Source organism: Globicephala melas, chromosome X (genome assembly GCF_963455315.2).
Source record: "Globicephala melas chromosome X, mGloMel1.2, whole genome shotgun sequence".
In the NCBI taxonomy this organism is placed as follows: Eukaryota; Metazoa; Chordata; class Mammalia; order Artiodactyla; family Delphinidae; genus Globicephala; species Globicephala melas.
Genome location: NC_083335.1, coordinates 109,864,448 through 109,891,563, shown reverse-complemented (window position 1 = coordinate 109,891,563; position 27,116 = coordinate 109,864,448). Strand labels below are relative to the sequence as shown.

The window sequence follows — 27,116 nt, the reverse complement described above, 5'->3', positions numbered from 1 at the left end:
TTTCCTTTTGTATTTGCAGCTTAATATGAATGAATGAATGGATGGACAGACGGACGGATAGACAAAGGGAGAATGAATAAATACAAGGGTAGTGAAAATTAGGTGTAACCCCAAGCAGCGAATTAGCAACTTAGAAATTACAGTAAAAGAATGGAAGTGGAAAAGATAAGTGAGCTCTATAAAGAACACATATGCAAAAATGAACTCAAAATGGATCATACGCCTGAATGTAAGAGCTAAAACTGCAACATTTTTGTAAGAAAGCATATGAGAAAATCTTAGTGATCTTGGGTTCGGCAAAGATTTCTCCAATGGGGCTTTGGTGGCACAGTGGTTAAGAATCTGCCTGCCAATGCAGGCGACACGGGTTTGAGCCCTGGTCTGGGAAGATCCCACATGCCACGGAGCAACTAAGCCCGTGCGCCACAACTACTGGGTCTGCACTCTAGAGCTCGCATACCACAACTACTGAGCCCACGTGCTGCAACTACTGAAGCCTGCGTGCCTAGAGCCCGCGCTCCGCAACAAGAGAAGCCGCCACAATGAGAAGCCCACGCACCGCAATGAAGAGTAGCCCCGGCTCGCCGCAACCAGAGAAAGCCCGCATGCAGCAACGAAGACCCAACACAGCCAAACATAAAAAATAAATAAATGTATATATAAAAAAAGATTTCTCCAACAGGAGACAAAGAAAGCACAAGTGACTTTTACAAATTCAATATATTGGGGTAGGTTTTCCAGGAAGAAGGTTGGTAGGTGAGGGGCTCCTTGTCAAATGCACTTTGCATATCCATTAGGGATACACTCTCAAAGTGTTTCCAGATCAAACGACCCCGCCCACCCAGACTGGTGTGCTCACCTTGTCCACTTATAATGTCAGCTAACCCAGACAGTTCATAAGCAACTCAAAGCAGAATTTGCTTTCCGAGATTAGTTTTGCATTCCAAAATTAGCTGGCTGACTCTGCTGTCAGAAATCTGCCCAGGCTGAAGTTGAGTTGTGAACCATTTTCATCACTTATCAACAGAAAGGAGAAGCATAAGAGCATAAACAAGGCAACCTTTTCAGATTTCTCCTGGTTCCTGACAAGTACAAAGGCAGAAACACTCCAATTTTCTTGTATCATATTCTCACCCCAGCAGGTAAAATGAGTCATCATAACAATCAGAACCAGGTCGATTAAAAAGCAGCTTTCTTCAAATTACCTAGACATGGATCTATTGAAGCTTTGCTATCGGAATGGAGATTACAGTAACCACTGTTTATGTGCCAGACACTTTTCCTGCATTATCTCACTTAATCCTCACAGTATTATGATGCCCACCTTCCCAATTAAAGAACCTGAAGCTTAGCAAAGCAGTTAAGCTTATTTTCTGAGCCAGTGCCCTCCAAACTGGGATGCACTCACTTCAGGAATTAGTGAACAAGATGAAAAAGAAAACATCTATTCATTTTGTTTTCATTTTAAAAAGAGAAACATTCAACTTCTCTAACGCTCCAGTTGCAGAATGACACCAGCTCCTTCATCCAGCCTCTAGGTCAGGCAGTCAGGGGTGCTCGGAGGGCACAGAGCAGCCTGAGGGACAGCTGTGCCCCTAGACAAGGGCGGCTGCCAGGGCCAGCTTTCAGCTCCATGGGGCACCCTGCAGTTCTGGGAGGCCTCTTGGTAGAGCCTCTTTATGACTATTACCCCTTTTAACTAAAATCACCCTCACTAAATGGATGAGAGACTTGAGAAGATTTGGGTAAAGAAAGTAGGGGTTGTAGATAATACTCAACACACGACCAAGTCAACAAGAAAATGGTGGAGCTGCCACTTCAGCCCCTGGGTGGGAACTCTTTGTCAGCCATGTTGGGGGGTGAACATGAGGACAAGCCAATCAGCACAAAACACTCTGAGTTATCAAGATAATTTGTAATATGGGTTTTCTCCCACCCTTGATATAGGTGTTTAAGTTATCTAATTATAATATGGAACTATTGGGTTTAGCAAGATATTCAAAACTATGTACCCGAGCCATGAAGACAAATGTCCATTTTTCACCAATGTCTAAAACCACATAATAGTCAATCTTATGTTTTCCGTAAGTACATTAAACCTAATAATAAATATTTAGAAGCTTCTTTTGGGTTTTCTTAATCAACTAGTACAGCAATATATTACATGATCTATAAATAAATATATGTATGGAGATAGTCATTTTTTTAAATAACAGGTATTATTATTTTTTTAACAAGAAAAGGCTTGGAATACTGACCTAGGCTCCCCAAGGCTGCTCCTATCTTAGTACTTAGAGATGAAAGCTCATAGCTTTTCTGATGGGGACAGAAAATCGCCCTAAGTGGAGTTGGGGGGAAGCAGCACATGGGGCCTGCCTGAAGGAGCCGGGGGAGGAATCTGGTCAAGGGTCCATCTCGGCACTGAACTTAAACCCTGTGTACTTTGGGGAACTCAGAACCCCATCCACTTCCAGCACACAACCTTGCTTCTCCTTTCCTCAACAGCAAGTCTCATTTTCTGCATTCTACACGTGGGCTCTATCAAGGTAAAGCTGGACGAGGGCAAAGGAATCTGCTTCAAGAAGATAGGTCCTAAGAAATAAACAGCTGCTGCCTGTTGTTGAAAACTGGAGAGAAGCACATCCTGGGTTTGCTTCCGTCTCCCTCTTATGAGGAGTCCAAGAACACAGCTTAACTGATGGCTGCTAGAAGTAAGGCTGGGGATTAGGGACTGGGGACTCAGGGATATATAAAGCATAACTGCATAGTTTTCGAGTCTTCCCAATATACTACTGAGCTGGTCTTTCCTGATCTACCCTTCCTTTAAACTCCTGGATACTTCATCACATGCACGCAGCCTAGCTCCTTCCTGGCTCATCCAGCCCCCAAGCCTCCCTGGGCCCTGGTATCGAGGCAATTCCACACTGTGGTGGCTGCATGTGTGTCTCGCCCTCCCAGTGACCCTCTAAATGGCTTCTGGGTACAGATCTCCCTTAGTTCTGTCAGGGATGCCCTACGAGCATCCCTGACATACAGTAGGTACTCAACAAAGCCTTGAGAAGCTGACGGTTCAGCTTGCATTTGCATTTTATAATGGCAGATAGTTCTCTCTGCCCAACAAAGATGCTACTAAAATGCCAAGTGTCAATCACATTTTTGCAAATTGAGTCAGATCTTCAGTGCACTAAGGGAGCTTGCTATTTAAAGGATCCTGCAGTTAATTCTTTTGTAACATGAATAATCACTTCCTGCTTTACCTTTCCTGTCAAGAAGAATTTTTACATATCAGGTTTCTCTAAGAGAAGGAAACCTATGTATGGCTTTATTAAGAGCTCACAAAACATGAGACTATGTCTCTCCTACCCCTTCTAAGGGCTCTTCCTGTGTCCCTTGTAAGCCTTTGAAAGGTTTAGAACTTTGCTGTCCACTAAAGTGTCACCTGCCACACGTGGCTGTTGAATACTTGAAGTCTGGCTCGTCCAAATTGAGACATACTGTAAAATACACAGCAAGTTGCAAAGACTTATGAGGGAAAGAAAAGAATGTAAAATATCTCATTAATTTTTAGATTGATTGTATGTTGAAATGATCCTATTTTAGATACGCTGGGTGAAATTCCTCAATTTCATTTCAAGCATTATTCAAATTAATTTCACTTGTTTCTTCTCCCTTTCTGAATGTGGCTACTAAAACATTCAAAATCACTTCTGCGGCCCGTATTACGTTTCTATTTTACAGAGATGCTTGAGGAGAATACTTGGCAGACAGGAGCTCTAGACCTCACACGGCACCAACACAGTCAAAATATTCACAAGGGCCCATGAGAAAGTGTGTGGCCCCAAAACCCATCTCCTTGCCTTCAGGAAGCTGCAGGTAGCTGCAGCAAGGATAAAACCCGACCTACAATTTTTTTAACAGTACCCTTTGGGAAACTACCTCTGGGCATGAGCACAAAATTAAAACATTAAGCTAAATAAAATATAACAGAGGTGTAATTAGGCCAACAGTAAACAAAATCCCATATTTAAAGACACCATAAATTACAAAACTTAAGGAAGTCTCCCTGTCAGAAAATACCACCCTCCAGCTGCCTGCCTCCACAAGTGGGCTCCAGCTACCATGGCTGCAAAAGCCAAAGCTACAGTTAACCCGAGGGCACAGAGAGATAGAGGCAGAGCCAGAGGAGATAAGAGATCTGCCTCGAAATGCAAAATGCTTCAACCTCCCCATCTCCGCCTTCAAACCTGCTGGGATGTCTCCTCCCCACAAAGATGAAATGGGTGGTTTTAACCGTGGTTGGCTAAGCCAGCTGCCAAGCAGCTTCTCACGGGGGCAAACTTCTCACAGTGGCGGTGGCGTTTCAGAGGCCCCGCTCTGTCTCTGTGACCGGCCCCTCCCCACCTCTGTGCACTGAACTTGATCTCTCCCGGGAGCTCACCACAATGCGTGAGCGTGAGCGTTCACTGCGGCTCATTCCAATCAGACTATGAGCTCTTGCTGGGAAAAGCCCTTCTCTTTTTCAGGATTCCACCTCCCTTGGCCAGCATCAAGTTTTATTCCAGCCCTCTGATTGAAGAGAGCAGATACAATCAAGAAGTAATTTTTCTTTTTTTCTTTCGGGGTAGATTTTTTTTTAAATTGGAGTATAGTTGCTTAACAATGTGGTGTTATTTTCTGCTGTACAGCAAAAAGTGAATCAGCTATACGGATACATGTAAGTTTTCACCAAGAAAGATTTCACCAAAAAAGATCACAACTGCTGGTCATTAGAGATAGAAAGCACATGAGTTATCATCTTGTCAAACCCTTTTCTTAACTATACAGATGAGGAACTGAGGCCTGGAAGGTTCCATGACTGAGGCTCACAGAGCTAAATAATGGCAGCATCAAGACTAGGACTAAGCTCTCCCATCTTACAGTCCAGGTGAGAGAAGGGAAAATCTAAAGCAAAAAGGAAGGAAAACTGACACCATGAGGTCCAGACTTCCACACCGTTGGCCTTTTGTCCTTTCTTTCACCCATAGCATAGTTTGCAGGATACCCGGAAAAAATTACACCAGTCAGGAACCTATGTTCAAATCTACAGAAACAGAAAACAGATGAGTGGTTGCCTAGGGCTGGCGTGGGAACGGGGCCTGACTGCAAATGGCTACGAGATGTCTTTGGGGGGCGACTGAAACGTTCTAAAATTAAATTCTGGTGAGAGTTTCACAATGCTATAAATTTATTAAAATCATTGAACTGTACACTTAAAACGGGCAGAATTTTATACCTCAATATAGCTTTTAAAAATACAGAGTTTGTGTAATGCATATTTTGGAATTTATGATTGTAAAGATTCATGCATCGAGGTGGCTGCCTGCGTCTGTGTCCCAGGGAGAAACCATTCCCCACTCGGGGAGGGGAAGCCGTTTGGGGGACTTTCCCCTCCCTGATGAGATACAGTCTGATGGGACTGTCCATCAACATGCCCTGCCCTCTACCAGCACAGGACTCAACTATGTCGCACAGCAGCAGCTGTGACAAAGACTGGAACCGGCTGTGGCAAATCCCCCAGCAGGGCCCCCAGATGAGGCAGTGATCCCCGGGGCTGCCTGGGTGCCATCTTTCCCAGACCTGATCCTCCAGCTTTTCCTTCCACCCTGTAAACCAGCCCGTAGCCTTCCAGTAAATCCTCTTCCCTATTTTAGTTAAAGGGGAGTTGGTTTCTGTTGCTTACGGCCAGAGAACCCTAATGGATACACTCAAGCATCAACTTTTTTTTTTTTTTAATTTTTTGGCCTTGCTGGCAGCATGTGGGATCTTAGTTCCCCGACCAGGGATCGAACCCATTCCCCCTGCAGTGGAAGCACGGCATCCTAACCACTGGACCACCAGGGAAGTCCAAGCATCGACTTTTTAAAAAACCAGACTCTTCCCAACACGAGTCTGCACGAAGCCCAGTTCTCACCACCTCATGCTTTCTCGGTAGTGTCAGGGCTAAGGGTTTGGGGACCTGAACTTCCCAGGTGAGGACCACAGGCGCTGCAGGGCTTTCAAGTCCAACAAAGCTGACCTTGACACCAGCCATGTTTTCCTTTGGTGTCTTCACAAACACACCACTAAGGGGCACCAGGCCAACAAGGGGTCATTCCTAAGGCCTGAAACTTAAAAACTGAGTGTTAGCTCCCCCGAGGAAGCCAGGCTCAGAACGCAGACCTCAGTGAACAAAGAGCCACTGGGCCTGAACTCTCTCCCTGGGTAGGAGGCAGCAAACCGTTGTCTATAGCGGGCCAGGAGCAGCTCCCAGAACTGGGCATCAGCAGGGAAGTGGGAAAGAGAGAAATCAAGACGAGAAAGGAGAAACCCAGCTGTGAGAGACAAACGAAGGCCCACCACCGGCTGCCACAGCCAGCACTAAGGCCACTCCTGTCACACTGCTTTCTAGAACAGCCCAAGGAACCCAGGCCTCCCAGCCCATCTCCCCCCCTCTTGTCATCTCTAAGTGTCTTTACAGAGGATGTGAGATAGAAGAGAAAGAGCACAGGCTTTGGAGCCTGGGAGGCCCGGGACTGAATTCCAGCTGAGACATTCACTAGCTGTGTGACATGAACCTGGATACCTTGCTTGAGTTCACTTCCTTTGTGCTTAAAATTGGGAGATGATCTATCCACTGGGTAGCTGCAAGGAGAAGGGACGATGCCTGTAACCTCCTGTACACAGAAGCTGCTCCACGAACGACAGCCACTAGTCTCACCGGCCCTTATCATGCTGTGCTGTGACGGTTTCCCTGTGCCCGTCCTCCCTGTCTGCCCCCTGGAATGGGAGCCCTTAAAGGGCATATCTGAGTGTCCCCATCCCTCGCCTGGCACAAAGTAGGTGCTCGGTAAATGTTGGTGACTGAGTACATGTCCGGAGAAAGTGTGACCCCCCCAAAACAGAGCTTATCACTCAGCACAATGAAATGCAGTTGCCACTGGGAGCCTAGTTGTTTGGCTGGAAGGCTAGACAAGGTCCAAGATCGGGATGACCAGACAGCCACAGAACAAGTATGGCACACTGGGCCAAGCCTATTGAGTGCTACTGGGATCAGCCTCAACTCCATCCCCACCTCTGCCATGACCGGACCACTGCCCCTGACAGCAGAAGGGCACTGGATGAAAGCTGAGAACGGGATGCAGGGCCAGGGCTGGGCCGGGCCGGGCCGCCCCGCTCCCTCAATGGGGAAGCGTTTCACAAAGCCGGGGGTTAAGTCCCTCACAGCCTGCTCTAGGAAGCCTACACTCACCAGGGCCTCACCCAAGGAGCTAAGAACAATGAGTTATTAAACACTTCCCGACTAAAATTAACCCTTGCACACCTCATGCACAGCTCTCTTAAGAGCATGCATTAGACAGACTGGATGAGGATAAGTTAGCCAGAAAAAGACTCTTCAAATGAAAAAGGAAACAGAGAAAGCGTGCAGACGGTTGTGCAGGTTAAAAAACAAAAGTGAAGGTCTTCCCTGGTGGCGCAGTGGTTGAGAGTCTGCCTGCCGATGCAGGGGACACGGGTTCGTGCCCCGGTCCGGGAAGATTCCACATGCCACGGAGCGGCTGGGCCCGTGAGCCATGGCTGCTGAGCCTGCGCGTCCGGAGCCTGTGCTCCGCAACGGGAGAGGCCACAACAGTGAGAAGCCCGCGTACCGCAAAAAAAAAAAAAAAAAAAAAAAAAAGTGAAGACTAAAGACAATTGATTAGAGTTAGATAACCCTGTACAAAGAAGGACTCTGCATAACAGTCATGGAGGGGAAAATAAACTGCCTCTTAGAAAACCAATTTTGTAAAAAGTCAGTTAAATCAAAATGGTTTAGCCACTTAAAGAAAACAGAACCTTTTTTTAAGCAAAAGAGAGAAAGCACATGAATGTTGCTTTCTATAAATATTTAACAGTTTTAAGTAATAAAATGGCTTGAGGATAAGTAGAGATGCTATTTTTTTCCCCTGACTTTATAATGATAGCCTGGTTCTCAGACTCAAAGGGTATCCAAAGATAGGTGCCTGATTCCAGAGTGATCCCCTATTTTCCCCAGTGAGAAGATCCAAAAGATTTGGGGCCAACCAAACTTTAAAAGAGAAGACGAAACAGTCAAATGTCTGCTTGTACTATGTATTAATTTAATTAGAGATTATGTAAAATAAAATACTCAGAAAGTATTGCTTTTGGGACTTCCCTGGTGGCGCAGTGGTTAAGAATCTGCCTGCCAATGCAGGGGACACAGGTTCAATCCCTGGTCCGGGAAGATCCCACACGCTGCAGAGCAACTAAGCCCGTGCGCCACAACTACTGAGCCTGTGCTCTAGAGCCTGCGAGCCACAACTACTGAGCCCAAGTGCCACAACTACTGAGCCCGTGCGCTACAACTACTGAAGCCAGGGGCCCTAGAGCCCACGTGCCACAACTATTGAGACCACATGCCACAACTACTGAAGCCGGAGCACTCTAGGGCCCCTGTACCGCAACTACTGAAGCCCGCGCACCTAGAGCCCGTGCTCCGCAACAAGAGAAGCCACGACAATGAGAAACCCATGCGCCGCAACTAGAGAAAGCCCGTGCGCAGCAACAAAGACCCAATGTAGCCCCCCCCAAAAAAAAACAGAAAATACTGCTTTTCCCCCAACACCCCCTCTTTTCAGGAACCAATTTTATTCAACAGACACTACATGGATTGTTGAAACACGATTATGGATAAGGTATCTAAAAGGTTTGCTTGAACTTCTTTATTAAAAATTAATTTATATTAATTTATAGAGCCCTATAGTGCAAGATCCTTTGTAAGAACTGTAAAAGAATACATGATGGGGGCGGATGGGAAACCGGCTTCAGAGTTGGACACGTGTGAAAGAAAAAAGGCAAAAGCCTTTCCGTTGATTTCAGTGTAGCTAAGCTGAATCAGCTTTAAGAGGCAAGAATGTTTAGAAGAGTGGAGAACAAGGTCAAAAGGAGGGAAGTGAAGAGGATTCCAGAGAAAAACATGGTCAGTCTGCCCGGGGGTGGGGGACGCGGGTTGGGGGCGAGGGCTGAGTCACCGCCTGGCCTTCTGTTAACAAGAAATGTACTGTCTGGTAAGGGAGAAAGTAGACAGAGAGGTGACAGGAAACCACAGCGAACCTTTGCTGCCGAGTTAGTGCCCCTCTTCAGGCTTCGTTTATACCCCAGGTATAATAATCCTGCTAAACTGTGAGCCCCTGAAGGGAAGTGTAAAGCTGAAGCAGTGGGTCTCCTAAAAGAAAAGTCGCACTGCCCAACATATCTTCCTCCTTCAGGTGCTGAGCTGACTGGCCCCATCACTCACTCAAGAAATGTTTGTTGTTGGGTGGGGAGAAATTTACCAGGGTATTTTGACAAGAAGCTGAGAATCCAAGAAGATGGGATCGGAGACAAAGGCACAGGGCTGAGAGCAGAACATAACAGCAAAACAGCAGCTCTTCAAAGCAGTCTAGACTTCCAAACTGTCAGAAGCATAACTACTTTGAACTCCCCAACAGCCAAGTGGGAGATAACACCTAGAGCATTTGCAACACCATAATGTGTAGGTTATTTGGGCTGGCACATTTCATGGTTTCATACATGATGTTATACAGTAATTGTGAATCTTTCCACACTATAACCACCAACAGTTTCCAAGTCTTTTTGATTGGCATGTTTAATAGTAGGACAACAATTTGAATTGAAAGTTTTCAGTCAAGTATCCACTTCAAGAACATTCGTAATCAACTAAATTATACTTTGTCACGATACCAGAAAACCACTTAGTAAGTATGCATCGTAGATTAACAAAAAATGGAAGTAAAGTTAAAACCCAACATTTTTCTTTCCTTTGAAGGTTATAATTTAAAGTTGGACAAACAGAAAAAAATACCTAAATAAACTGGACTGAGGCTTAAAATTTTGGAAACCTTTTCCAAAACTGAAACATGAGGTTAATAAAAATAAAGAAAACTAAAAGGATCAACATCCCCAAATCAATAGACCTCTAGGATGATCTGAGTAGATCAATGTGTATTTTTTTCAGAAATAATTACATTGTCTCTAAATATTATTTTTCATTTTTTAAAAAAAGCCAGGTAGCCTTGGAGAAATGGCTGATTCCAGGTCTGGGCAGGAAAGGTGACAAGCCTGAAATGTTTTGGCATACAAACACCTTGTCAAAAACAAGAAACATCTTGTCAAAGCAAGGAAGCCATCAAAGACTAACAGAGTCATGTCAAAAGGATTCAGAACTGAATGAGAAAAGGCTCCCACTTGCCGCAAATGGGACAATATGACTATCAGTAAGAATAACTGCAGTGGATTGAAACACATCAAATAGGTTCCATGTCTCAAACTGATACATGTTAATGTGAATCTATGTTGCAGAGTGATTTTTTTTTTTTAAATCAAGGCTAGGGAATCGACTCCCTGTTCTGAAAAGTGGTAAATTCAGGGAAAGAACCAAACGTTTATCCTGCTTTTTCCATATGAATTCAGGATAAACCGAATTGTTGATGAGAAGAAACTTCTCTTTACAGGAGTATTCTGGCCAGTAAGTGAAGAACGAATGAGAGAATTAGACAATCGACATTTCACAACATCTAATGTAATCAAGGACATGGGCAATGGTCACTAACGGCTGCTAACATTACAAAAAGGGAGACAGCCAGGCTTCGAGAGCCTCATTAGGGAAGTACGCACCATTCCCATACCGCGCACTTGCCAACGAACCGAACCTAAGTCAGATCAACCTCTGGATTTACTGCCAGTTTATAGGGAGGACAGGGGTCCAGGAAGATGTTCAATGGCTCCTGAAAGTACAGTCAACCAAATCCAGACTGTAGGAGACTCCACAAGCAAACACGACTTAGTTTCTTCAACAACAACAACAAAATTGCAAAGGAAAAAGAAAAGAAACGGGAGAACCTAGATTAAAAGAGACTCAGAGACGAGCAACCAATTAGAAAGTTCAGACCTTCCAAATCCAGATTCAAATAAATGCCTTTTGAAATATTTTAACTATTTGTAATAATTGGACATTTGAACTGGCTGCTTGATGATAAGGAAACATTGTTAGTTGCTGTAAGTATAAAAATGATACTGTGATTCTGGTTTTGAAAAGAGTCCTTATCTTTAAGAAATACATGCTGAGGTTTCACTGGTGGTGCACTGGTTGAGAGTCCGCCTGCCGATGCAGAGGACACGGGTTCGTGCCCCGGTCCGGGAAGATCCCACATGCCGTGGAGCGGCTGGGTCTGTGAGCCATGGCTGCTGAGCCTGCGCGTCTGGAGCCTGTGCTCCGCAATGGGAGAGGCCATAACAGTGAGAGGCCCGCGTACCACAAAAAAAGAAAAAAAAAAAAGAAATACATGCTGAAACACTTCTGGATTGTTAAAATGCTCTAAATGTGCAAGGAGAAGAATAACGTTCTACACTGAACCTAAAAGATGAAGAGAAAAATCTTAATGCTGGTGTAACCTGAGCTGGTGCAATCAGTAGTTTCACAAGTGATTCAGCTAACCATGTTATACACAGCAATGCACCTGAAAAGGAAGATGGGGTTTATAAAGGCAACAAGACATTAAAAGTGTGTGTGTGTGCGTGTGTGCGTGTGCGTGTGTGTGTGTGTACCTGAATTTGTTATTAAGGGCACTAAGCATCTACAGATATTTTTAAATAAACAAATGACCCAAAAGTATTTTTCCTTTTTAGTGCTACAGTTTATTCTCTGTGAATAATTATAAAATATACCTCCAGTAACCAAAACTGTGATTCTCTCCCTGCAAGGCATGCTTTGTAAGAGAAATCCTGAGGCACCTGGGATGTAAACTGTTTACTTTGGAGGGTGTACAATGCTTAATCCTAATTCCTTTGTTACGATATACTTTCAACTACTTAATACAATAAGCAACAAGCACCATCAAAAGTGTGTTTTAAGACTTGTGGTTGCCAAGGGGGAGGGGGGGAGGGAGAGGGATGCACTGGGAGTTTGGGGTTGGTAGATGCAAACTATTACATTTAGCATGGATAAGCAACAAGGTCCTACTGTGTAGCACAGGAAACTATATTCAATATCTTCTGATAAACCATAATGGAAAAGAATATTAAAAAAAGAATGTATATATGTGTATAACTGAGTCACTTTGCTATACAGCAGAGATTGCTACAACACTGTAAATCAACTATACTTCAATAAAAAAAATAATAATTTTTTTTAAAAGTGTGTTCACAGAAAACTGTAAGACACTGATGAAAGAAATTAAAGATGATACAAACAGATGGAGAGATATACCATGTTCTTGGATTGGAAGAATCAATATTGTGAAAATGACTATACTACCCAAAGCAATCTACAGATTCAATGCAATCCCTATCAAACTACCAATGGCATTTTTCACAGAACTAGAACAAAAATTTCACAATTTGTATGGAAACACAAAAGACCCCAAATAGCCAAAGCAATCTTGAGAAAGAAAAACAGAGCTGAAGGAATCAGGCTCCCTGACGTCAGACTATACTACAAAGCTACAGTAATCAAGACAGTATGGTACTAGTCACCTTATTTTTTGATAAAGGAGGCAAGAATATACAATGGAGAATACAGTCTCTTCAATAAGTGGTGCTGGGAAAACTGGACAGCTACATGTAAGAGAATGAAATTAGAACACTCCCTAATGCCAGACACAAAAATAAACTCAAAATGGATTAAAGACCTAAATGTAAGGTCAGACACTATAAAACTCTTAGAGGAAAACACAGGCAGAACACTCTGTGGCATACATCACAGCAAGATCCTTTTTGACCCACCTCCTAGAGAAATGGAAATAAAAACAAAAATAAACAAATGGGACCTAATGAAACTTAAAAGCTTTTGCACAGCAAAGGATAACATAAACAAGACGAAAAGACACCCCTCAGAATGGGAGAAAATATTTGCAAATGAAGCAACTGACAAAGGATTAATCTCCAAAATATACAGGCAGCTCATGCAGTTCAATATCAAAAAAAAAAAAACCCAATCCAAAAATGGGCAGATCTAAATAGACATTTCTCCAAAGAAGATACAGATTGCCAACAAACATGTGAAAGAATGCTCAACATCACTAATCGTCAGAGAAATGCAAATCAAAACTACAATGAGGTATCACCTCATACCAGTCAGAATGGCCATCATCAAAAAATCTACAAACAATAAATGCTGGAGAGGGTGTAGAGAAAAGGGAACCTTCCTACACTGTTGGTGGGAATGTAAATTGATACAGCTACTATGGAGAACAGTATGGAGGTTCCTTAAAAATAGAACTACCATATGACCCAGCAATCCCACTACTGGACATATACCCTGAGAAAACCATGATTCAAAAAGAATCATGTACCACAATGGTCATTGCAGCACTATTTACAATAGCTGTAAGTATTAAATAACACTATTTCCAATAGGACATGGAAGCAACCTAAGTGTCCATCGACAGATGAATGGATAAAGATGTGTCACATATATATAATGGAATATTACTCAGCCATAAAAAGAAACGAAACTGGGTTATTTGTAGTGAGGTGGATGGACCTAGAGTCTGTCCTACAGAGTGAAGTAAGTCAGAAAGAGAAAAACAAATACCGTATGCTAACACATATATATGGAATCTAAGAAAAAAAAATGGTCATGAAGAACCTAGGGGCAACATGGGAATAAAGACACAGACCTACTAGAGAATGGACTTGAGGATATGGGGAGGGGGAAGGGTAAGCTATGACAAAGTGAGAGAGTGGCATGGACATATATACACTACCAAATGTAAAATAGCTAGCTAGTGGGAAGCAGCCACATAGCGCAGGGAGATCAGCTCGGTGCTTGGTGACCACCTAGTGGGGTGGGATAGGGAGGGTGGGAGGGAGGGCGACGCAAGAGGGAAGAGATGGAAACATATGTATATGTATAACTGATTCACTTTGTTATAAAGGAGAAACTAACACACCATTGTAGAGCAATTATACTCTAATAAAGATGTTAAAAAAATAAAATAAATAAATTTAAAAAAATTTTTTAATAAAATAAAATGGGTACACAAAAAGTCACCAATTTTGATGTCTTTTTTTAAATGCACGCTGATATGACAGCTGTCACATACAACCTAAAAAACTGTTTCGAATGAAGTTAAAGACAACTAAGTGCTACTAGAGCCATGTTATGGAAAAAACTGAACAAACCTTTTGGCCAGCCCAATACGTACCACATTTTCTTTACCCATTCATCCATCGATGGACATGTAAGTCGTTTCCTTGGCTATTGTGAATAATGATGCAATGAACATTGGGGTGCAAATATCTCTTTGAGATAATGATTTCATTTCTTTCTGATACCTACCCAGCAGTAGGATCGCTGGATTATATGATAATTCTATTTTTCATCTTTTGAGGAACCCCTCCCATACTGTTTTCCATAGTGGTTATACCAATTTACATTCTGATTTTGGGTTTCTTGAGTTGGTTTTGTATAAGGAAGGCTGTGGTTTTGGTTGTTTAGGTGTAAAAGTGATATCGTGATTATGGTTTTTGACAGAGTCCTCATCTTTAAGAAATGTGCTGAAACATGGCAGAAATGTGGTAGGTCACCTGCCTAGCCCTCGACGACTCACTCTCTCTGCGAGCTGGCCCTCGTCTGGCGGGGGCAGGCCTCAATAGGCATCTCTGCCTGTCCCTTGCTGGTACTACCCACGCCCCTGCTGGCCCTGGCGTCACCCAGCCCTACTGAATCAGAAGCTGCAGTGTAACGAGATCCCCAGGGGACTGACACACACAGTGTCATTTGAGAAGTGCTGGTCTATACCACATGAACTCCTTACCCAGGGGTCAGAATCACCTGTGCAGCCTCCCCCACCTCTGCTCTCAGCTTGCCTGGGCCACATCAGAATTGGGGGGGGGGAGCACATCTAGTTTGAACATGGTCCCTCAGGTGACTCCACACCTCCACCACTGTCCTAAACCCCTTTTTAGGAAGGAGGAACATAAGTCTACATTGAATGGCAGGGTCAGGGGATGCTGGCAGACCCTGGGCCTGATGATTTCTGAGGCATCTTTCATGGCTACGAGACTACAGGTCCGCAGAAGTACCAATAACAACACAGCAGCGAGCAGGATCATTAATGCCGGGCAGACCACCCTTCTTCAGCATTCATGGGGGGAAATTCACTTCATTCTCACTTCAAATGAAACAAACAAATCCAGACGCTCAACCAGTCCCTCTCCCTGAAAGAAATGGAATCCCAAGTCCTTATCACAGATCTAATCACACTGGATTGCCACCTGTGCCACCTCAGTGAAAGCTACAGGAGGGCAGAGAGCACAACTGCTGTGTTTGCCCCTACAGACCCAGTGCTGCCCTAACACCTGGCATATAGTAGGAATATAATAAATAATTGCTGAATGAAAATATATTCTTAATTTCGTGGTGCCAGTTGCCTTTATCCTCATCACATCATTTAACTATAACAACCACTCTGTGGAAGATTATATTTTCCAAGATGGCTGCAGCAGACTTTCCCATCCCTCATGCTCTTCTAGGATGTGACTCCAGCCATCAACAAGGGAAATCTCATCTCGCTCCCTGGGCCTATGAATTTGGGCAGGCTTGTGAGCACTTTGACCAGGAGAGTGCAGGGAAGTGATGCTGTGTGACTTCTGAGGCTGGGTGAAAGAAGGCTAATATGCAATTTCCAACCCACTTGCTGGAATACCCCAAAGACAGCCATGTTGTAAGAAAGCCCACTCACACTGAGGGTCTACACGTAGGCATTCACCACTGAGTTGCTGAATCATCCCAGCCCAGGCCAACATGGAAGTGTCAGAGGCTTCAGATGATTCCAGCTTTCCCGCTATCAAGTCACCCCCTGTCTTCAAGTCTTTCCAGCTGAGGCCTCAGACGCTGTGGAGCTAAGACAAGCCATCCCCACCATGCCTTGTCCAAATTCTTTTTTTTTTAATTTATTTATTTTAATTTTGGCTGCGTTGGGTCTTTGTTGCTATGTGTGGGCTTTTCTCTAGTTGCAGTGAGTGGGGGCTACTCTTCATTGCAGTGCGCGGGCTTCTCATTGCGGTGGCTTCTCTTGTTGTGGAACACGGGCTCTAGGCACGTGGGCTTCAGTAGCTGTGGCTCGTGGGCTCTAGAAGTGCAGGCTCGGTAGTTGTGGCACACGGGCTTAGTTGCTCCGCGGCATGCGGGATCTTCCCGGACCAGGACTCAAACCCATGCCCCCTGCACTGGCAGGTGGATTCTTAACCACTGCGCCACCAGGGAAGTCCTGTCCAAATTCTTGACCCACAAAATCCATGAGCATAATAAAATGGCTGTTTGAAGGTGCTGAGTTTGGAATAATTTGTCACACAGCAGTAGTAACTGACACACACTCTATGACGTGTCTATTGTGGTTCCAAATTTATGAAGAATCTGGTTCCCAGAGAGATCAGATAACCTGTTCAAGGGTAGGGAGCTGATATCCAAGCTACAGCCAGTCTGAATTCAAAGCCTGTCCTCTTGCCCCTGTTCCTGCTCATATTTCTTCAGTCAGTGAAGATTTCCTGAGATGTAAGCTCCAGACACTGTGGCTGCACAGATAATAACATGAAGACACCAAAGGGCACACATGAATGCAGGTAGTATGCCCAAATGTGAAACCAGGCCAGATTAGGCCAGCCTGCCCACATAAATCCTTAGCCGACATTTTCCTGGACAGAACAGCTCTTTGATCCAGTACGTATTTATTGAGAGTCTGGGGGGAAAGGGGCACTGGGCTGGACAACATGAATATGAGTCAGGGACCCAACACAGGAAAGAAGTGAGGAAAGAAGGATGAAAAAAGAAGGAAGGCTATTTCCTTCTCTGACATTAGATAAAAGAGGATAAAGGGGGATACGTGTTCCAACAGCAATAATAAAGACATAAAGATGAAGGTACATGAGGAAGCTGACACCTTCCCTCACATAGGAATCAAGGTCATCTGTTGGTGACAGTCAGGTATGAGAAGAGAATCTGAGGAGCTTGAGAAAACAGTCTGTAGAATAAGCTCAGTGCAAAATGCACATGGAATTTTCTTTTGCATAGTGTGTGTGTGTGTGTGTGTGTGTTAATTTACAGAAGAAAACAAAGGAGTGGATGAGAGGTCAATGGAAGCATTGGTGGGTGGCTGTGAGGACCCAGCAGAATGGGCAACAGCCCCTTGCCCCACCCCTGCCACCTCTCCAGAGCCCACGACAGGGCCAGAGACAAGCATGGCATGGGCGCCCTGGGGCTTGCCCAGGGAGGAGAGAAAGGATTCAGGGTTGAGCTTAGTGGCTTCCAGTTACTGATCTAGAGGGAGTGGGGGAGCTCGATGCCGACCAGCTGCCAAGATGGCAGGATACAGGCTGGGAGGGGGTGGTCACGGAGTAGGGGAGATGGTGGCAGCTGGAAAGGTTATGATAACCCACCAGCTGCATAGGGCTGGGGATCCAGAGGCTGAAAGCACACACCCTGTGAGGACGTGTGCAGGGAGTTTTACAGACCCAGACAAAATGGCAGACAGTACTGAAGCTCTAAAGGAAAGCAAGAGACAAGGAAGTAGCCAAGGATGGGTGTGTCCTCCTTCTTCCTTCTCCCCTCCCAACCTCTTCCATCTACACAACATTCCTTTCCAGAATTCCCGTCTCAAAAGACTCTCCAGAACATTGTCACCATGGAATGGGAGACGCCTGTCCATACAAGTCTCCTAGTGTTAGCGGCCTTTGGGGGATCTCAAGGTTAAACCTCTCTTAGAAATGACAGCTATTTCTCCAACACACCTAGAAGTAGCACTACATGAAACAAATAAGCCTCCATGAATGCTAACATCCCCTTGGGGTCAACCACATCACAGGTCTGAAATCAGTATCTATTGTGTAAGTGAATGTTGTCTTTGAAAGAAAGTACACGTTTGGGGAAACTCAAAGGCCACCACCACGTGGTACAGGTGTGACGCAGACAAGCCTCCAAGCCCAACCCCAACTGGACAGTACTGCTCCCTGTCACCCCACCCACTCTTCTCCAGAGGGCATGGTGTATATTCTCACCCACGAACCTTGCTTCTTATTCCTCGCATCCCAAAGCGCCCTCCATTTTCATGTCTTGAGGTCAACTTCAAGCCCCATCTTGGGACACCCACCACTATATTCTCAGACTTACTAACTACAGCTTTAACTACCTAAATCACTTCTAACTATCAGACACTGCCTTGAACATCTTTTGAAATACTGTCTTAGACTGGGGGGTTGGTAAGCTTTCTCTTGAAGAGTGAGATAGTAAATATTTTAGGCTTTGTGGGCCATATATGGTGTTCCAACTACTCAGCTGTGTCATTACAGCAAGAAAGCAGCCTTGAACAACACGGAAATGAACTGGCATGGCTGTGTTCCAATAAAACCCTATTTACAAAAATAATCAGCAGGCCAGACTTCACCTGTAGGTTATAGTTTGCCGACCCCTGTCTTAGACTGTTATTTTAATTCATCTCATAAATTGTATGTCGTGCCACCCCAAAACAGATTTAAGTTCCTATAAAGGAAGGGAGCCGGTATTAAACATTTTCATTTACACTTACCCCTACCTGGCAATAGTGCTACACACAGAAGGAACAGACACATTTTCTGAAATAGCCTTTGAGTATATGTTGAATGATGGGCCACATATCACAACTGGACTCCTCATTTGGCATTTAAGTGTGTACACTGATGGCACAAGTATTCATTTCTAAGTACTAATTTAAACTGTGTGCCATAAAGTATTTTTTCTAACGGTCAGCTCTTATGTCCGATTTGTTTTTTCTAGTCGTTCCTACAGATGGCTTAATACCCTCATTCTACCAGTGACTTATCAAACTGGCACATTCCACGAGTTATTTGACATCAGAGGCAGGACTTCAGCAGGCTCTCCGCAGATGTCCACTTCGGCACTCAGAGTTCCCCCCATCATTCCATGGGAACATGGAGAGAGAAAGATTTGCACAGGTAAAAGGGAAGCTTTCGGGGAGGGGAGGAAAGGAGATGAAATCTATTGCCGCTGTTCCCCACAGAAGCAAACATGAAATAATTACGTGTAACCAAAATAAAATTAACTTCACAGTGGGTTAGTGACAGTTCCTGTCAGATGCTTCTAGCTTACTTCTAAATCAATAACTGAGAACAGAGAGAAAAGAAAGTAAACATCTTATGAAGAATTTCAAATACACAATCAACTACATTGCCCCCCTCAAAAAATCCTGCTTTTGAATATGTTAAGGTAGATCCCAGAGCTAAAAAATAATTATGCTCTTTCAGAATGAAACGATAAACAGGTCCCAGAAAGCCCGAGACTTCGCTTCTTGGCGAGAGTGACTTCACACCCATACAGTCCTCACTTCCTTTTATCACCTCAAACGAAGGCCAGAGCAGCACAGGCAACGCTCATCAGCTTAGTGAAAAGTTCATCCAATAACTGACTCAACTCCAAACTCTTCCTCCCTAGCCTTCACTGCCTCTTGAGAAGTCCAGGTGCATCGATGACTGCTCGTTTCACCCTCCTTCCAAAGCCTTCTGACCTGGGGCATGGGGGTGTGTGTGGGGGCGGGGGGTGGAGCACGGTGAAAGTGACAGTCCTACCCACAGGGCAAGGTGGGTTCTGGCCTTGATACAAGCTCAAGAGACCGCAGGATCCGCAAGCCCGGGAAGGGACCAGAGGTTTGGGAGCAGAGGGGAGATACAACCATACACACGGGTTCTTGGAAGATACCTGTGGCAGGAGCGGGACCCACGGGCAGAGGCTGCAGGTGGCAGAGAAAGCAGTTAGACGGCCAAGCAAGAAGGGGGATGAGGACCAGAGCTGAGGCTGGGGAATCTCTACAGACACAGGGTGCTTGATTAAGAGGCATTCCTGGGATTAAAAAAAAAAAAAACTACACAAACAAGGACCTACTGTAGAGCACAGGGAACTATACTCAATTACTCAGTATTTTATAATAACCTATAAGGGAAAAGAATCTGAAAAAGAATATGAATATATACATACACACACACACACACACATATGTATATATACATACATATATCTGAATCACTGTGCTGTATACCTGAAACTAACACCACATTGTAAATCAACTATACTTCATTTTTTTAAAAAAGGGAAAGGAAATGTTCATAATACTTTATTGCATTCAAGAGGAGCTTAAAAATCTATTTTAAAAAAAAGTCTACAGGGACTTCCACAGTGGCACAGTGGTTAAGAATCCGCCTGCCAATGCAGGGGACAAGGGTTCGAGCCCCGTCCAGGAAGATCCCACATGCTGCGGAGCAACTAAGCCCGTGCGCCACAACTACTGAGCCTGTGCTCTAGAGCCCGCGAGCCACAACTACTGAGCCCGCGAGCCACAACTACTGAAGCCCACGCACCTAGAACCCGTGCTCTGCAACAAGGGAAGCCACCACAATCAGAAGCCCACACACCACAACGAAGAGTAGCCCCCGCTCACCGCAACTAGAGAAAGCCCATGTGCAGCAATGAAGACCCAACGCAGCCAAAAATAAATAAATAAATTTTTTTAAAAAGTCTACAGAAACAAATGGCATTCTAAGAAATGTGAGTGAAAGTTAAAACAGTCCTATTTAAAGATAAAATGACATCTTTCCTACACACCAATACCAAACTTCCCGAATTCTACCTTTGCAACTGTAATAAATTCCTTTTAAAAAAGGGGTGGGGGAGGGAAGATGCTTCCTAGATAATCTGAAACAAAGAATCAAAGGCCAGAAAAATAAATCAGAGTCACAGAGCTAAAGGAAAATTATAAAGTTCAGACCTCGCTTCAAAAAAAAAAGTCTCTAAAGAGGCAGACTTCACTCCAAAGCTTTTCTCATTCAAGATCAAAAGTTCTCAGTGATTTCTTAGGTATTCCATCATCACATCCTAACACATTCCACATAGGTTGTGGCAGGTCCCAAGAATTCATGCAATAAAGCAAAAATATATTGAATAATTATGATCGGAATAAATACAGTTAAAATGTGAAGAGCCAGGAAAAGTTAAGGTATCAGTAGGTATGATATATGACAACGTATAGAGACCTACCGCTTGGTCAAGCCAATTTGGCTTTGAGTTTCCTAAGAGCCAAATCAAAAAGGGAAACATGATCAATTACATGGTTTACAGTGTTCATGGGGTGGGGGTGGCAGACCCATAGAAAAAGGAAAACAAACTGGCACAAAGAACTTCACATGTGGGCCTTCATATAGCACTGTGTTTTCAAGCCAAGGGCAATCACAATAGGCTTTTTTTTTTTTAATGGAACAGTACTGAATCAAAAATATCAGAGTACATTTCACGTAGCAGAAGTAAATGTTTTCTGTGAGATGAGTATTTCAATCGTAACTAAGGATGAGTGTGTGCACCAGGTTGCAATGTAAAATACATTTCTTACTGGGAGACATGGTCACAAAAATCTGAAAAAGAGCAAGAGGAGATAGTAAATGGACTTAATTTCCAGTCCGGCCCACGCCTGTTCCCTCCTGCCTGGCTCCGGGTGGTAAGGAATGAACCGCCCCTACTGCACCGCATCATGGTCCTGACCCATCCTCCACCGGTCCTTCCCCTCAGCCTTTGACTCTGTCCAGTGGTCCTGCTTGGAACCTTCTAGACCTTCCCCCAGTGGCGGCACCTTTGGGCAAGTAGGACAGTCTGGCTCCCTCTCTCCTGCTGGCCCCTCAGCCTTCTGGCATCCATCTCTGAATACCCCTCCCTCTCACTGCCCCGCCCCACCCCAATCTCTCTTTCTTCTGTGGAAGCCTTCATCCCACAGGGCATGATGGGAGGAACAGAAGAGTAACTTTTCCTGCCAGCTCCAGCCTGTATCTTTCTCAGTTTATCCACATTCCTTTTGAAAATGTGAACCAATTACTTATACACCCATGTTTATAGCAGCAGTATTCACAACACCCAAAGGTGGAAGCAAGTGTCCATGAACAGATGAATGGATGAGCAAAATGTAGTCTCTCCACACAAAGGAATGAAGTTCTGACACGTGCTACAACATGAATGACCCTTGAGGACATTAGGTAAGTGAAAGAAGCCAATGACAAATGGACAAATACTATATGATTCCACTTATATGAGGTACCTAGAACAGGCAAAAGCACAGAGACAGAAAGTAGGAGAGAGGTTATCAGGGGCTGGGGGGAGGGGTAATGGAGAATAACTGCTTAATTAGTTTGTGTTTGGGATGATGAAAAAGTTCTGGAAATAGAGAATGGTGATGGTGTCACAACATCATGGATGTACTTGATGCCACTGGAGTGTATGGTTGAAATGGTAACCATTATGTCATAGATATTTTGCCACCATAAAAAAATACATGACCTCAGTCCAATCATGAGAAAATCCAATGTGAGGGACGTTCAACCAAAGTGTCAAGGTCATGAGAGACAAGGGAAGACTGAGGGACTGTCAACAGATCACAGGACACGAAGGAGAAATAAAAACTGAGTGCAAGATGGGACCCTGAGTAGGATCCTAGAACCAAAAAAGGACATTAGTGGAAAACTGGTGAAATTAAATAAAATCCTTAGTAGGGAGTATTACACCAATGTTGATTTCCTGGTTCTGATACCAGTACTATGATCATGTTAAGAGGTTAACATTAGGGGAAGCTGAGTGAGGGATCTATGGAAACTCTCTATACTATTTTTGTATCTTTTCCTTAAGTCTAAAGGGAAATTAAAAGTAAAAACCAATTTTTTAAATCAATCTATCCTTTAAAAGAAATAAATAGTGTAACATACAGATGTACAGTCATTAATCCTTACCCTGGAGGTGGTCAGTTCCTATGTGAAGAACCCAAATCAGAAAAGAACACTCCAAGGATGGGGGGATGGGTGGGCAGCATTTGAAAGATTAAGCAGAGTCCATCTGCATGGGAGTTGGTCAATTAGCATAATGGAACCGAGCAATTATCTCCCTGTTCTCTGGATGGAGTGAAACATTGTGCTGGCATCTCCACCTTAGTAAGAACCACGTAGAATATTCTAAGAAGACCAGCAGTCCACCCAATTCACGGGGGAGGGGGCCAGGACTCCGTCAGGGCGCATGGTCGGCCATGAAAGGAGGGCCCTGTCCCCCCACAGGGGGCTGATGGAATCCTCCCACTGGAGCACCATCACATCTGCCTTGACTGTCTCTCGCTTGGCCAGAGAGCTCGAGCCTAAGGAACAGGAGGAAGGCTCTCCCCGTGCCTGCCTGCTAACAAGTGGCTGCGTGAGTGGCCCAAACTGGTCTGAGACTTGCTCTCCCTGTCACATACCTCCCAGTCGTGGGACTGTGGGAAAGAACGCACAAAGCTCCCATCAACTGTTTCCCAAAATAATCTGACAATTCTTCAAACGTCAAACCAGTTTAGGTCAGTTCACAACAGATCATTTCTTAGGATTCCTGAGAACACATTTGCCGCTCTGTGAGCATGCGCCAGGCCGGGTCTACACTCTCCAAAGCGGAGCCCTCCTGGGACGGGGTCTCGAGCTGGGCTGCTGCTCCCTCCAGAGAGCACCGTTTGGGCAGTGACAAGCCTCCCCTGGGCCACCAAGTGTCCACACCGAACCCCTCAGGCTTGTTGGGGCTGGAGTGTACTGGATGCCCAAAACGTGACCCAGGTCTCCAAGTTGACTCAACAGTGAAATCAATCGCAAAGCACACGACAAAAAAGCCTAAGCTTTTGTTTTCTTTGGGGCCAGATGTAATCAACCCCATCTTCTATTTTCTTCCTCCCAAGGGGCAAATTTGTCTGTCATTTCCTGTCCCCGTCCCCCTGCTTCCTCATTCCTCTCTTGCCGCTCTGCCCATGCTGTTCCCAGCCATCCCGAATCCCTGCTCTCCTTCAACGCCACCCCAGACCCCAGCAGCCCTGGGAGGGGAGCCCTCGGTGACAGACCCAGCTGGGATCATCAAAACTCCAGGAGGGGCCTACAAAGAAACAAGGTATCTGACAAACTTCACAGTCTGCCAGGCTGAGGGAAACCTTCTCAACTTCCTCAAATTCTGCAAAGATGGAAGCTGTCTCCCACGCAGACTGCCACCTAAACGACTGCCCCTTTGGCCCTACCTGACATGGAGATCAAGAAAAACAATGTCCCCAGTGTGGTCGGCAGAGCAGTGCCCACCCTCCCCCAGATGCTCACATCGTTATCCCCAGAACCTGTGAATACATGGCAAAGGGACATTAAAGTTGCAGATGGAATTAAGGTTGCCAATCAGCTGACCTTAAAATAGAGTCATTAGCCTGGATTAACCAGGTAGACCTAACGTAATCCTGAAGCTCCTTAGAAATCTAAGTTGGGGGCAAAGAAAGGGTGAGAGTGATGCAGTGTGAGAGGGACAGGACCCACTGCTGCAGGCTTTGAAGATGGAGGAAGGGGGCCATGAGCCAAGGAAGACGAGCAGCCTCTAGATGCTGGAAAAGGCAAGGGAATGACATTTTCCCTAGAGTTCCCAGAAAGGAGCTGGAAACACATTGATTTTAGTCCAGGGAGAGCCACATCAGACTCCTGACCTACAGAACAGTAAGACAATAAATTTGGGTAGTTTTAAGCCAGTGATTTTGTGGAAATTTATTATGGCAGCAATAGGAAATGAAGACAACTGGTTATCAAATGTCATAATAGTAGCTTGTTTCAGACCTAATGAATATGTGATTCTTACCTAAGTAAACCTGTCTATGCAAAGTCCACAGCACTTCTAGTTGCCTCTCTTGAAGGTCTGGCTCCATGCCACTGGCTGCCATTGGCCTCCATTCTCTTAGGCCTTCCCTCCAAAGAAACCAGTGCCCGGGGACGGCAAGCACACGTGGTTTCGTGTCACAGGGCAATTCTAAATAGAACAGTTTGCCTGTGCCATTTTTATGAGGTATCTACTTGACACAGATCTTTAAAAAGAAAACCCACTCAGAGTTATTTCTGTAACTGAAGGTGGGCAAGAATGGGGATAGTAAAATGAGATTATTACTTATGAAATGAGCAATGGAAGTTAAGCCTATTCTTACCTAACTTTGAATTCATCAATTTGCAACTAAGTATAGTGATGACAATTTCCATTTGAGACCACCCCAATCCCACAGTGTGTGGGTGTGAGTCTCACTGTGGTTCTCCGATGGCCTCGAAACTGGTGCATTCCAATCTGTTCCGGTTTTGGGTTTGACCAGTGCTATCAACTGAGCCAGATTTCACTCTTTTCGACCTATTTTTCCTGCAGCAAGTACCCTAAACGCAAGCGGAATTCTCCCAAATAGAGGATGGGGGTAAAGAAGGGGAGCCACATGGCGGTCAGCCTCTATCTTTCCATGGATTTGGATCCTCTTTCCAACTGGCTGGGAATGAAGGTTCAAACTCTAACAGCATCCAACTGACTACGGTCTTGCTCAGTGATTCTTCTTCCCCAGGCTTGAAAATAATTGGGGCTAACAAAGGCTGGCCTAAAAATAAAAAGGCATGCCTTCCAGTGCCAGAATAGTGAGGCCATTTAAGCTCTGTTTTTAGCAAGTCTCAGTTACCTGGGCAGCAGCATATGGCTCCTATAATTCTCCAAAGCATGAAAGCATTAAGAGATTAAAGTGCCTGCCCAAAGTGGGCTGGGCCCCCAATGAGTGTTCACATGCTCGACCCCATCGGCTTCCACAGGGACTGGCCACCATGCTGCCATCTCGTCCCCATTAACCACGGTTAAACGATGAAGCCAAATGACAGGCATTTCCACTACCAAATTATGATACTGGAGACTTTATGTTTTTGACAGGAGGGCATTTTCTAAGCAATTACTCCGTAGAGAGGAAGAAAAGCATCCTGAAGCAAAACGCCGGGGACTGGGGTCGGGCTAACGAAAAAGTCCAGCAAGAGGAAAAGCAAAGAAAAACATCCCGCGGCTCAGGGCGCACAGGGGACTGGCGACACTTCCCTAAAACGCAGGATGAGAGCCCTGCAGAAACGAGCCCGCAGGCTCCCTTATCGCAGCTCTACTCTGCACAGCCCAGGGCACAGGCACGCGCTTCATCATGTCCCCGGGCGGAAGTGTGGCAAGCCTGAATGCGGACCACAACTGAGAAAGATCAAGGAGAAGATTTCTTCTGTGGTGGGCCCAGGGCAAGGAACCTTGGAGGAGCCGTAAAGCAAGCCAGCCTGCCAGCTGCCCTAATGACAGAGCGCGCCCCGCACCAGGAGCCACCACTGGTCTTCTCTTGACAAGTTCAGTGTGACACAAATGTCGCTAATGGCTGATCAAGAGCCACAGGAAGATTCCTGTGTGTGCAGTCGAAGGGGTCTGGGCACAAGTGCTGCTGTGCTGGCAAAATTCTACGGAGACCACGTCACGGATAATTTTGATCCATTTCTTGAGGTCTTTCAAAAGACATATGCTTTCAAACGTGAATACACCTTACAAAACGACAGGCCAATGGCAGGGAAGACTCTGAGAGGCGTTGACTCTCTCCCTGGCTCCTGCCGACGTGCACTGTGTGCAGGAGATGTGAATAAGCGATACCATTAAAGATGAATTTCCGGCCCAGTTTGGGGAAACGAGACTCTGGCTTGAGAGTCATACATCATCCGTTGTTTATACTCATTCAACAAATATTTTTTCTTTTGCTGCTCATTCTGGCTGAGACACCAGGCCAGGTGCAGGGGTGCCAGCGTGGAGGAGACGGCCATGGTCTTTACCTTGGCGCCGAAGGAACTGCAGTCTACGGAGCATGATTTCTGGGGTCCTTGTGGTCCCTGGTGGGGCTTCCTGAGCCAGCACGTACCCTGTGCCCTCTCCTCAAGCGGTGACCCTTCTTCTCCTGCACACCCGGAAGCATTCACATCCGAGTTAGGAGTGGGGAGGGAGGGAGGAAAGGGAAGGGGGATGATGTCTGGCTACAACAAATCGGATTTCCTTGTGTCTTCCAGCAGACCAAGTAACGCGAAGATAAATAAGATGTCTCATGATCTCTCCTCAAGAATAAATTACTCATCCCCAATTGGTGGTTTCTTCCCGTTCATAACTACAAACTCTGGGAAGTGAACTTATGACGGCAGCGTGCATGAATTATTCCAGCCCAGCGTGCTCTTCCCTT

At 45.1% G+C, this 27,116-nt stretch overlaps 1 protein-coding gene across 8 annotated transcripts in view; it reads right to left on the bottom strand.

Moving 5' to 3' along the window:
• SH3KBP1 (SH3 domain containing kinase binding protein 1) overlaps positions 1-27,116 on the bottom strand; it is a 345,587-nt gene that overhangs the window by 297,946 nt on the left and 20,525 nt on the right. The gene's annotated exons all lie outside the window — the stretch shown is intronic.